Source organism: Protopterus annectens, chromosome 10.part0 (assembly GCF_019279795.1).
Source record: "Protopterus annectens isolate FY-2018-M chromosome 10.part0, PAN1.0, whole genome shotgun sequence".
Taxonomy (NCBI): Eukaryota; Metazoa; Chordata; order Ceratodontiformes; family Protopteridae; genus Protopterus; species Protopterus annectens.
The window spans coordinates 1,610,920,137-1,610,933,438 of record NC_056744.1 but is presented as its reverse complement, the minus strand read 5'-3'; the positions used below and the strand labels follow the sequence as shown (position 1 = coordinate 1,610,933,438).

Below are 13,302 nucleotides of genomic sequence, written 5' to 3'. Positions count from 1 at the left end.
CATATGAAGTCTGAAACTCAACATTTCTCATTATTTCCCAACTTATGAGGAGCAGACCAAACATACGAGGCAAAAGTCTGGAGATTCTGATATGTAGAGAGGTATGGGTGGGGGGAGGGAAAAGAATGAGTGGGTTACCAAAAGGCCCAAACTGGGCCCCACAATTGCTAAGGCTGGCTCTCCATTACCTCATTTGTAGTGAAGTGAATAAGTCACGCATACTACTGGGGTGGGAAACACAATTACCAATTCATTACAGTACGCATAAATCTCATTGATTCAAGAAACTCAAGGGCTTAACAACAGTATGAGCAGTAAACAGCAGGTTTCTACCTCCTCCCACAAAAAAAAGGGAGTGATTCAAAGGAGAGGCTAGCATTCTAGTACTAACAGCCTTTCGTCTCAATCACGGATCGGCAGCAGGTAAGAGGCAAAAATGACGTCCCTTTCATAAAATTTCCAGAAATTAAGTGCAGTAGTGCAGCATTTTTAACTTGACGTTGGTGGTTGTATGTATGATGGAATGACGACTGAAAGATCATCCGACTGATTTCTTGTTGAGCGCAGTGCAGCTGCGGATACCGATTTACTACGTAGTTGCAATTCAGTATTAATTCGTTTTAAGCAGCCGAGGACCGCTGTGTCTCAACCGAAAGAAAGCGGACAGGTCATATTCACATAATATACAATTTCTACGTTTACTTCAGATATGTTTTCAGTTTAACATTTGTTGCGATTACTTTAAAAGTACCCCCTCCCATCGTTCAGCTGCCGGGAGGCGATGATTGAGAATTTCAGTAGAGATGGAAAGTGTTTTATTTTTAAATACGTGACGTTTAATTTGTTTGCAGATAAGTGCTTGTGTTGTGCTTAGAGCGGGCAGGCCAGTAAAGTTTCCATTTACTTAGAAGTCATCATGCGTATTGTCTGCTTTATAAAGGTGAGAGCAGTAATTGCTGGTAGAGTTAGTAATCGCATGATGTTGGACTGCTGAGTTAGGATGTTAAGTAAAGTTTATTGGATAACTAAATTGCGTGGCTGCCACCCTGTTGGCGTTTTTTCTTGTTAGTTACAAAATGAAAGTCTCTTAAATGTTTTTCAGGAGTGCTGGCAGGTATTCCTAGTGCAGCGGCACGGCTGTTCATTTTAGGTTCTCCAGTTGATTCTCTGTTAGGGCGGTCTCTGTATGGAGTCTGTATGTCCCTCCCTGCGTCCGAGTGGGTTTCCTCCCACATTCCAAACACGTGTGTCTGAAGCGCTTCTCCTCGGGCCTTCGCGGGAAATGGCTCTGTTCCAGTGGGACTTAAGTGTCCGCAATCTGTTTGGTTTGGTGTAGGTGTCAGCTGGATTTGCACCTTCCCAAACCCCGCCCACGAACTGCTCGACAGCAATATTGCCTAAATCAGGGTCCTACCAAGTTTTTAACATTTTCTGGAGAAAAATTCCCCAACTTCAAGGGTCTTACAACGTGATGTGATTGAGCTGAGCCACGCCCCAACACGGAAGTGGCTGAGGGCACGCGCAATTTCATTAAGTTACTTATTCCAGCTGTATTTTTTTTTCAATCGTTGATGTTAGTCCCTGTTGCCGGTTTGCACGGTTAATGCAATGATTGCTCCCCAGGCTAGTGAAAGCGGATAACACATACATACAAAATCTAGAGCACTTGATAATAGTTTTCGATCTTGCTCCCCAGGCTAGTGAAAGCGGATAACACATACATGCAAAATCTAGAGCACTTGATAATAGTTTTCAATCTTACTCACAAACGCTAGCTAATCTACAATGTATGTACTGTGTCTGTGTACTATGTATGTATTCTACCTATGTTCCAAATTTCAGCTGTACACCACAAATCTATTAATTAACTTTATTTTTAAAATTAATATGTTGTTTATTCTCTCCACTGTAACTGTTTATGTGCCGCATACCACTGTAAAAAACATGTATCCTGTAATTTGTGTGTATACTGATCATGTCTAAATAACTAAATGTGTCTGCAATTTTTCTTTGCGGAGCTTTTCTCCCAGGGCCTCTGCTGAAAAAGGGCCTTTTCAGCTCAGTCAGACACCCCCAGTTAACAAATGTAAAATAAAATAAATAAATAGTGGATGAAGCATACCTCTCAACTGTCCCTGGTTTTAACTCAATTTTTAGTTCTGTCCCTCTTAATCCCTCCCAAAAGTAGTGGCCTTTGGAGGAAAGATGATGAATTACAATTTAATGAATAATGAAGAGTTGTAGATTTTTTGGTGATATTGAAGATGGTTAACCCACCAGATCGCGATGCTCAGTAGCAAGCCCTGCCTGACATTGCAGTGTAATTAATATTCAGCATCTGTGCCGAAAGCAACACCATGTTTTATTGTAGACTTCACACTACCAAAAAAGAAATGTTTTACTAGGAACATAAAACTAAAATGCCTGTTGTACATCACATTTCAGTCAGTCAGTCGGGCAAGAGTTCACACCACAAAACTGTTTCTCTAAATGATACGGCTGAAATTGTTTGCAGTACCAGCACCGCTGTACAGTGGGGGCTGCCCCCCTAAAAAGGAAAAAAAAATAATAATTTCGACGAGGTTGGAGTTCGTTGTGTGCGTGGCAAAGGAGCCTGCCAAAACATTACAAAATAATTTCAAACCCGCTACTTCTTTTACAGTAAAAGGCATTGCTGACAGCTTGCTCTTTAAAGAACAATTTTTTTGAAGCCCTGAATACTATATTACAATGCATTCCATGTCACTCATGGTGCATTTGCATATTGAAACTCTGCCTTGCCGCTGTATCAAGCAGGCCACGGCTATTTCTGCATGATCCGAAGGGTGGGTTAACCATCTTCAATATCGCCAATTTCATTTACTTTGGAAAATGTGTATTAATTCACATGCTGTGATTCTGTCAATGTCTCGAATTAATAGCAGTAATATTTTAAAAGTGTCCCTGATTTTTTTTCTGCATTTGTCCTTGATTCTGTTGAAAATTGTCCCTGATTGGTTGAGAGCTATGATGAAGAGGATATTTTGGACCATCAATCCGCTTATGCGCTCTGGAAACGCTGCACGGTAGTTGTTAAAAAAAAATATAACTAGATAATTGGCAGCGGCGCATTACACACGTTTGCTGTGGTACTTTCCCGCTTGTGTTAGATACTTTGATGAAGCGCGTCCTTTGAGCAGATTTTGTATTTCTGCTAGTAGCCGATATGGATAGAGGCATATATATCGTTTGATGCGGTGTACTGACATCCTTTCTTGCATTTGGTCTCAGAACTATGTCCAGTGACCAACGGTTTAGGCTGCCACCATCTGAGCCTCTAGCCCACAGCCACGACCCAAAACAGGGAAAAAAATGGATATGGGATCATACCTGTCAGCTGCCCTGAGTTTGACTCAGATTTGTAGCTCTGACCCTTGTAATCCCTTGTAAAATTGGTGACCTTTGTGGGGGGGGGGGGAGTTGCACATAAGTAAATAATGACAATATTTACATGTGTAGACTTCTTTTCCATTAGAAAATGAGCATTCATTGCTCCTGCCTTATTCTGTCAGCATTTCAGGTTAGCAGTACTAACATTTTAAAAAGAGAGAGCTGAGGTGGGATAGCTATCAACCACTGACCTCCAGAATCATGGACAAATGGGATATAATCAGGGGCAGTTTCAAATATTATTATCTTGACAAGCTAACATAAAGAAAAATAAGTCTTTAATTATTATTTTTCATTAAGTGTAATCCACCACCTCAAAATCAAACACTTTTAGGCAGGACAGAGCATGTTAGATGAGAGATATGGAGAACATTAGGAAAAATCAAAATCTTTTACAGTTCACAACTGAAAACACAGAAATTTATACTGTTGGAGTAAGGGTATCTGATCATAGAACTATTGTTGGGAAACTGTAGTTGATTACTTGTTTTGGTTAGTTTATTGTTTACTCTACATTGGTTGAATGACCCTTTACCCCCCAGTCATAATCATTGTGAAAAACCTACGTCAGTGCCCACTTTCAGAGAAAACAGCTGCAAATCATAGAACAATGTTAATTATTATTGTGTCAAACACACACACTATCTTTTTACACTGTTGAGATGAGGAAATCAAAGGAGTAGCTGCAAATAGAGGCATAGAAAATGTAAATTGGTAGTGGTTTATTAGCTGTTGTCTGAAATAATGGCAGCAGTACACGTATAATAATACATGTATTACATATGTATACATATATATATGTATTATATGTAGTAATACATGTATACTTCAGTGTGTGTTCATGCGGATGATATTACAATTACTTTTTATGATGTCTATACTTGATAATTCAGAAACCAGTTGTTATAATTAGTGTTTTTTTTTTTTTTTTATCCTTTGAGATTCCCAGGCCTTCTTAGTTTATTTGGGGAATGTGATCTCTTCACCATGTCCCTGTCCTGGGTCTGGCCAGGACTTCCTCCTTATTTGGCTGTGAATGCTACACTTCCCAATGGAGGTGGCTAGAGGGCATTCATAAATAGGTGCCAAGGCCACCTTGACTGACTCTAAGACTACCTGTTTAGCTGGCCTCCTCAGTCTTTTATGAAGAGTGAGCCCAACAACCCAGTGAAGGAACCTCATTTCTGCCACTTGTAACCATGGTTTTGAATCCTTTTAGTCACTACCCATAGTGCACTGCCATACTTGAGAATAAGGACTTGGCTCATAAAATGAAAGTTTCATCATGGGGCTCTCTTCCTGTTGCACTGTCCACTGATGCCTGGTAAAGTGCCTGCTTTAGTGCTGTTTCTGCTCCCATCCTGTGGCTCCTCTCCTGATCTCCTCTATCCTCCGGCATGAACGAGAAAGTACAGTTGTGTAAAATTTTATCATAATAGTAGATGTTCTTGCCTTCACCGCTGCAGTATTCATTACAAATTGGATTCCTTGCCATGAAGCTCAACGACTGGTCAGTTTACCAAAGTCTACCTTTGCTTTAAGGTACGCTGAACGTCACCTACACACTCCTTGCGTAGGGTAGGGCGTGATGTTCATGCGTACCATCCTCTGAACTGATTGCTCCAATAAGAACAGCAGTCCAAGGGAAACCAAGGAGAACCTGCACATCCAAGACTAGGGGGATGGAGGGAGGGAGCGAATACTGCAGCAGTAAAGACAAGAATATCTACTGTTATGGTAAGATTTTACACAACTGTACTATGTCCTTACATTCACCGCTGCGGTATTCATTACAGTGGGAGAGTGCCAAAGCTCAAGAAGAAACTTGGGAGGAGAAAGTGGCAGCAGAGCCATCTAAGAAGCCAGTAAGAATGGCATTGGCAAAACCAGCCCTATCTCTGGAAATACCATCCAACTGGTAATGTTTGGTAAAGGTATACACAGAAGTCCAGGTAGCAGTTTCAAGAATAGAATTAGCATCTAAGCCTGTGAAAAAAGCACCAGAAGAAGCCACAGCTTTAGTAGAATGAGCCTTTACAGAAGAAGGAAGGCTCTCGCTATGAAAAGTGTAACAAAAGGAAATAGTCAAATCTAAAGATCAAGGATGAAAGGAAACAAACAGCTGGTCAGATTTTTTAGTTTTATCCAAATAAAATCTGAGCTGTCTATGTATATCTAAGGTATGCAGCACCCTCTCACTGTCAGACTGCAGAGAGGAGAAAAAATAGACAAATTAGTACTTAAGTGACAACTCATTAACCAACTTGGGCGTGAAAGAAGGATTAGTACACAAGGACACCCTGTCCTCATGAAATGTCAAAAAAAGGTGGACAAAGCCATAAGGACTTGCAACTCGGGACATGCATCTGACAGAAGTAAGAGCTAACAAAAGAACAGTCTTCCAAGAACAATATTGCAAGGAAGCTGAAAGAGCAGGCTCAAAAGGAGCCTGAGTCAATTTGTCCAGAATTAAATTAAAATCCCAGGAAGGAGGAACAGGCTTCCCGGGAGGTCTAATATTAAGGACACCTTTAAGAAATTGCTTAGCCTCAAATTTAGAAACTAATGGGGGGAGTCAAAGGCTGACAAGTGGGCCTTAATAGAAGCATAGACCAAACCAGCATTGAGCAACTCACACAAATGAGACAAAACCAAAGGAACATCCACAGAAAGTGGGTCCAGGTCACAAGAAAGATACCAAATAGAAAACCTCTTCCATTTAGACAAGTAGGATTTCCTAGTAGTAGGTTTCCTGGCCTTCTGCAGGACCTTCAGCACGTCCTCAGAAAAACATTGTCTATAAGGGATCAAAACCCTATCACCCACAGTGTCATTTGAAACATGGACAGGTGGGGATGGATGAGACACCCCTTGTCTTGTGTGAGGAGATCCACCCTGTGAGGTAACTTGCGATGATTACCCTTGGCTAGATGCAGAAGTAGAGGGAACCGGTGCTGTTGTGGTCAAAATGGGGTCACCAACAATATTTTGGGAGCATCCTGTTGAATCTTGAACAGGACTCTCAGAATGAGAGGAAGGGGAGGGAATGCATAAAGAAACATCCCCTTCCAAGAAAATGAGAGGGCGTCCACCTTCCATACCAGAGGACCTGGGACTGTGGCACAACACAGAGGAAGTTGTCTGTTCAGAGGAGAGGCAAAGAGATCTACTTGAGGAGTACCCCACTGGTGGACAATGTCCAGAAAGACATCCCTGTAAAACATCCATTCATGAGATTGAGTGAAGGACCTGCTCAGATTGTCTGCCACAACATTCTGATATGAAGGAATGTAAACCGCCTGAAGAGTCGGATCCATACCAGAAGTGCCAGCCAGCAAAGACGATAAGATGTCATACCCCCCTGTTTATTGTTATACAACATGACTGTGGTATTGACTGTGAATACTCAGAGAGGCCTCAAGAGAGAATGAGAGGATGAAAGGCCTGAAGAGCCAGCAGAAGAGCCCTCATCTCTTTGTTGATGTGGCCCTTCCACTGATGAGGCATCCACACTCCCCGTACCCTCAAAGAACCAAATGTTGCTTCCCATCCCACATCTGAAGTGTCTGTGAACAGATCCAGAGAGGGAAGAGGAGGTTGAAAAGGGAGCCCTGGATTCAAAGACAACTACTGAATCCACCACAGAAGTTCCTTCTTGAGACTCGGGAGATGAGGAACAAGAAAGCCTAGAGGATGCACATGCTGAAGCCACACCAGCTTCCGAAACCACTGGAACATTCTCATGTGGAGTTTGGCTAGAAGGAGCATCAGAGTGGTGGAAGGCATGAACCCCAGATCTCTCAGAAACTCCCTGGATGAATTGGAGGCCAGGGGAAGAAGAGTTTGAAAGACATGAGAGTTAATGCCTTTGGAGGAGGCAGGGAAGCCGGCATTGGCACCGTTTGAAACCTGCAACCCAAAAAGACATGATCTGGAGAAGGAGTCAGGGAAGACTTCTTGAAGTCTATTGTGAATCCCAGGTTCTGAAGAGGAGAAATGGTAAAATGAAGATTTTGCAAAAGGACCTCTGGAGAAGATGCCTGAATCAGCAGGTCGTCTAAATGAAGAAAGATTTGGATCCCTTGAAGCCTGTAAAAAGCAATCACAGGAGTGAGGCATTTGGTGAATACCCTTGGGGTAGTAGAAAGGCCAAATGGCAAAGCACAGAACTGAAAATGCCAGGAAGCAACAGAGAAACGAAAAAATCTCCTGAAAAGAGGATGGATCTGAATATTAAGATAAGCATCCTTGAGGTCCCGAGACACCAGAAGGGCCTGAGGGAGCAAGGTGGGAAAAAGGGACTGAAGAGACAACATCTAAAAGGAAGGCACCTTCAGAAAGGTATTTAGATGAGAGAGGTCTAGAATAGATTGAAAGAGAAAGGCGAAGAGAAAGAGGATTGTGGCTAGGAACAGGTAGATAGTCAGACAGCACTTGGTTTGTCAAGAAAGGAAGGCTTTAGAATCCTTGCAGTCTGAGTGGCCTTAGTAGGAGGAATCCATTTGCCACCCTTTTTACCTTTAGAAGAAGGGCAAGATTGCCGTTATTCAAGGCTGGCTTAGAAGGGTAGTTTTGCTGAAATTTAGACACAGGAGAAACAAAGACATGCTTAAGCTCCTGTAGAGCCTTCCCCTTGTCCTGAAGAGACCTAAACTTGCAGTCGCTTCATCAAACAAAAGATTATTATCCAGAGGAGCATCCATCAACTTAGCCTTAATGTCATCGGGCAGAGGTTGAAGCCTAAGCCAAGAATATCTCCTCAGATCTGAACCAGAAGCAGCAGCCCTAGAAGAAGCATCCGCTGCATCATAACTACATTTGATAGAATGACAAACTACTTGAGAGGAAGACTCAAGCAAGGAAAGAGCAGAAGATTTACTCTTAGAGTCTGGAAGATCTGAAAGAAGCTGACAAGCCTGAGAAAGAAGAGCCAAGACATACCTAGCGATATGGGTCTGATAAGTAATAGCCCTAAAAGCCAGGGTAGCCGAAGTATAAACCTTCTTACCCAGCCTATCCATGGTTCTGCTGTCCTTGTCAGAAGGCAGTAGCTTGGATGAAAGAAGCAATTGAGAAGGCTCATCAGATGTGACATACACCACAGAGGGGTCAGCATCAGGACATTTTAAAGAAAAGGAACGATCCTCGGATACCCTATAAAACCTGTCAGACTTCTTGGAAACAGGGGGTAGAGAATCTGGCACTTTAGAGGCAGTGGAAAAAAAATCCAGTAAAGCAGGCAAGACAGGAGGAATGGCCGCAGGCTTAGGAGATTCCATCGGCAGCAACTCGTAGTACCTCTTATGGATATTCGAAACCTGGGCACAATCCCACTTAACCAAAAGAAATTTCCTCAGAAGGATTATCAAGAGTATGAGAATCCTCTTCAGACCCGTAGTCTAAAGGTGAAGGAATCTGGGTAGAATAAGCAAAGGAGTCATCATCAGAATCCACCTCGGAAGAATTCAAGTATGTGGGCCTTTTAGGGGAAGAAGTGGACCAAGGAGGTGCAGGAACCAAAACCCCTTGAGGAGGCCTGAACGACAGTGAGTAAAGGCCCTGCCACTCACTTTGTGGATCCCTGAGAGCAGAAGAAACATGATTAGTTTTCTGTTTCTTTTTTAAGGGGGCAACCATCATAGAAACCTGCACAGGCCTAGACACAGGATGGCAGTCCACAACCGTACTAGGAACCTCTTCCCTAAAGAGAAACTGCGGAACCCCCTCTAGACCCCTCAGAAACGGTCAACTGTGGTTCCCTCTGAATGCCCGAAACGGATGCCTGCAAAGCCTCGTTGGTCCACTGACCTGCAAACCAGACGAGGTAGAAGAACCTGACAAAACAACCGGGCGAGCCTCCCGGTTTGTAATAACTTCGGGAGAAACTCCTGGCAGAGGCTGGACAGCGGAAGATTCCAGTCTTAACCTTAAGCACCTTCTTCCCTGACGGCTGACCCTCGGGGCAGGAAATTCCCTCCATAATATCTGCAGCAAGAAGCTTAAGATGCTGGTTTTCAGAATACATTGAAAGGGAAGAAAGCCTACTACAAAGAGTTCTGGGGACAAACGCCTGACAAATGGAACAAGACATATGGTTGTGAACAGCACCTAGGTCTTGATGGGGAATCAGTCTCCCACATTGACATTAACCCTTCCTGGATGACATGAACCCCAAATAGCACAAAACAGAAAGAGTAACCAAAAACCCAACTGGGTATTTATCTGCAGCTATAAGTCTCCAGCAAACAGGAGTAAGTACAGGAATGCCAGCAAACAGAAAAACGGAAAAAAATGGGACAGAGGTAACAGATTGGTTAAAACAGCATTCGGATTGGTGGCATAGAAGGTCTGAGGATGGTACGCCTGAATGTCACCTTTATGCCCTACCCTACACTAGGAGTGTGTTGGTGACGTTCAGCATACCTTAAAGCAAGAGTAGACTTTGGTAAACTGGACGGTCGGTGGGCTTCACAGCAGGGGATCCCATTTGTAATTCATACTGCAGCAGTGAATGTAAGGATATCCCAAGATACTTGAGCACTTTCACCCGTGGTACCACAGCTTGTGGTGACTTAAGTTCAGGAGTACAACTTTGTGTGCAAACAGAAATGCAGCCTTCACTTCTCCAAACTGGATTTTGTCCAACCCCCAACTGCACCTTAATATTCTGCAAGACAGATACACCCTGGCAGAGTTCTGTGCATATCTTGAAATTATTTAACTGGTTGTCTTTTTTTTTTTTCTCTTGTGTAACAAATAAGTTTACTCCTGTTTATAGTCTCACTCTCTGTGTTGTCTGAAATATTTTTTCTAATCTCTTCAGTGCACACAGAATCATACCTTTTCTTTAACTGATTAATAACTGTGCTTATGTTTATTGATTTGTATTAATTAATGATACAAAATGTAATACAAAAAAGGAAGAAAAGTGAAGTATTTTCCAGGGGGTGCAACCCCTGTACCTTGAAGTTATGGTTGCACAGCAGTGACAAAAGTAAAAATTCATAGATTTTAAATTACTGCATTCTTGCATAATAGCCAGACCATTGTAATAATGCAAGTCTCCACCTTTTCAACAAACCAGGCCAAAGATATGCAACTAAAAACACTGGCAAAACAACCTTGTTTTTGTATAGGGTAACCATAATTATTACTCCTGTATGTTTTTTTTTCTCTTCAGAAAGTAAATAAGTTACATTTTAACCACATACTATTTTGCATTTTACAGTTGCCATAAAAGCTGCATATTGTGAAATACTAGAACTGAAGTTGTGTGGGAAAAGAAGGACTTTAAAATGGAACTGGGTTTGTGTTTGGCTGCGCATCAGATTTGCGTAAGTCTGGCTAGTACAGATAAAACATGCTGTGCATATTTCAAGCCTCTTATTGAATGGGCAGCAGCTCCATCCCTTAGGAATGCTTCAGTCACGCTGTTTCAGGTTCAGTCCTTGAAGGATTTTAAAGTTTAATGAAGAAACATTGAACATGATTCACCAGTGCACCATAGTCTCAACCTCTTAAGGGGTCAATGTGGAACACCCACATTTTGCCTGTTTGTCACACATTGTCAGGAACACCCTATTTTCACACTGTGTGAAAACGCACCATTTCCACAGTGCCAAGCTGAAGTGGTCTTTCAAGCAGAATCAGTAAGTTGAAGTATATATGAACCATAAATCTGGCCACATTTTGGAAGAGGCATTTAATTTTTTAAACAAGTCTGAACATTTTGCATGTAACTATGAAGTAGCTGTGGCAGGCGACATAGATAACTGCTGTCTCAGTGCATGTCTGGGGGAGATGTTTGGTCACCAACATCAGTCACAGTACCTCAAAAGACAGTCACCTACTGTGTACCCTGTGATGTAACACTGGGATGAAAGTGAAAAAAAAACAGAACACAGTAACATAATTCTATTTGTTTCTGTCAGACAAATAGCCCCAAAAGTTAGGCACATGTATGCACACCTGATGTTTATAGGTTAGAAATATAAACACAAATGGATTCCTACCCTAACAAGCTTGTTTAAACTCAGTGAAGATGAAAGCCAAATCATTGTAAGCAAGGTATTTGTTCGGTCAAAAACACTATAAAGTGCTGGAAATGTGTGGTAGCTGTAAAATAAACTGATATACAATAGGCTGGACTCCTTTCTTATTTTTTGGCTAATAGATTTAGAACCTAATTGCTGACTCACTTTTGACCTGGCTTTAAGTGATTAAATTTTTTGTTTTCTCATCTATAATTCTAATAAAAAGCATTGTCATTTCGGAGCAAGCAATGGCTGTTAAGGTTAGGAGTCTTTTGTTGTTGTTTGTCTTTCGGCTTTTTCCTGGTAAGGAGTCACCACAGCGGAACTCTGGTCCGCTAATGATTGGCAGTAGATTTTTACGAAACGCTGAGGTGCCAGCTCGACACCCAACCTTCAACGAAGGCACGCCCATTTACGCAAGCACGTCTTTCGAACGCTACCCAACTGCAGGAAGGGCATGCAAACTCCACACAGAAGGCACTCCCAAGCCAAGCCGAGAAACGAACAGGAGAACCTCTTGCTGTGAGGTAACAACGCTACAGCTGTACCCTGTAGGAGTCTTTTAAAATCAGTAAATGAGCCATGGATTAAAAAGCGGTCTATAGTTTGCAAACCATTTGTATGCATTCAGTTTTAAGTCATATTGAATTCTTTATTTAAGTAGATAGATGTACTGGGTTGAAGATGTAGTGAATTAACTTGCATATGTTGTAAATTCTTATGATTTACCTATGCCTATTTATGATGCGCTATGTATATATAATATATATATATATATATATATATAATGTATATGTGTGTGTATGTATTTATACGTATACATACATACATACATACATACATACATACATGCTCTTAACATGTGCACTTATGATAAATGATTTATACATGACCAGGACAGTTTGCACCTGTTAGCAAAACACAAGTGGTTAATTTGCAAGATGTGGGCAAACCAGCATCACAAGTGGGGTGGTAATGACATGGGGGACTCCACAAATAGTGGGGTGGTAATTACATGGGGAACTCCACTGCTGGATTTGGGAGCATCACATTTTACTTTCAGTGATGGCCATAGTGGGTAAAATCCGACTTACTCGTACATTTGTGACGTATCTCTACATTATGTTATCCATTTTAACTGGCTGTAAACAGGTAGTAGACTACTATTTTACCCTTTAGGGCGGCATTCCTTCCTATGGAAGAAACTATTTCCAATAGCTTTAATGAGGAAGAAATAAGAAATGAATCAGCTTAGCTCTTTAGTTATATGGGAACCTGCCCAAATGCACTGTATAACGACGAAAGCAACATAAAACACACATTTTAAAGCATTTAAAAGAACATTCATAAAATATGCACAAACATAAATTAGTTATAATCTACAATTAAATGTCTAAAACATTGATAGTATGTATGCATTGAAATAACGTTATTGATGCTCAGCGAATTATGGCACTTGCAACCTAATATGTACATAACAGAAATTAATAATGTGGTGCAATATATGTAGCAGAACTGTGACCTCATCTGTTTTTACACAGTTCTACAACTGTTTAAGATAATTGTATTGCAATTCCTTTTTGAATGTATTTTATTTGAGCCTCAGGTACACCTTGTTGATGGCCTCATATACCACGATTGCGATTGGCTGTAATTGCGGTATATGAGCCAATCAAAAACTTTGTAGCACAGCCAGTGCTGTTCAACGAGGAACAGAGGAGTGGTTATTTGATTGGTTTGTATACCGCGATGCCAATTGGCAGCAATTGTGGTATACTAACCAATCAAAATTCTTGTAGCGGAGCCAAAGCTGTTCAGTGCGGAACAGCGGGGTAGTGCA

At 41.6% G+C, this 13,302-nt stretch overlaps 1 protein-coding gene across 1 annotated transcript in view; it reads left to right on the top strand.

The window, feature by feature from the left end:
* The first annotated feature begins 212 nt into the window (after positions 1 to 212).
* The window catches only part of LOC122813790 (major vault protein), a 402,121-nt gene continuing 389,031 nt past the window's right edge, over positions 213 to 13,302 (top strand). Inside the window, exon 1 of the mRNA XM_044086295.1 lies at positions 213 to 423. The gene's annotated coding sequence lies outside the window, so the exon portion shown is untranslated. The remainder of the gene's footprint in view (positions 424 to 13,302) is intronic.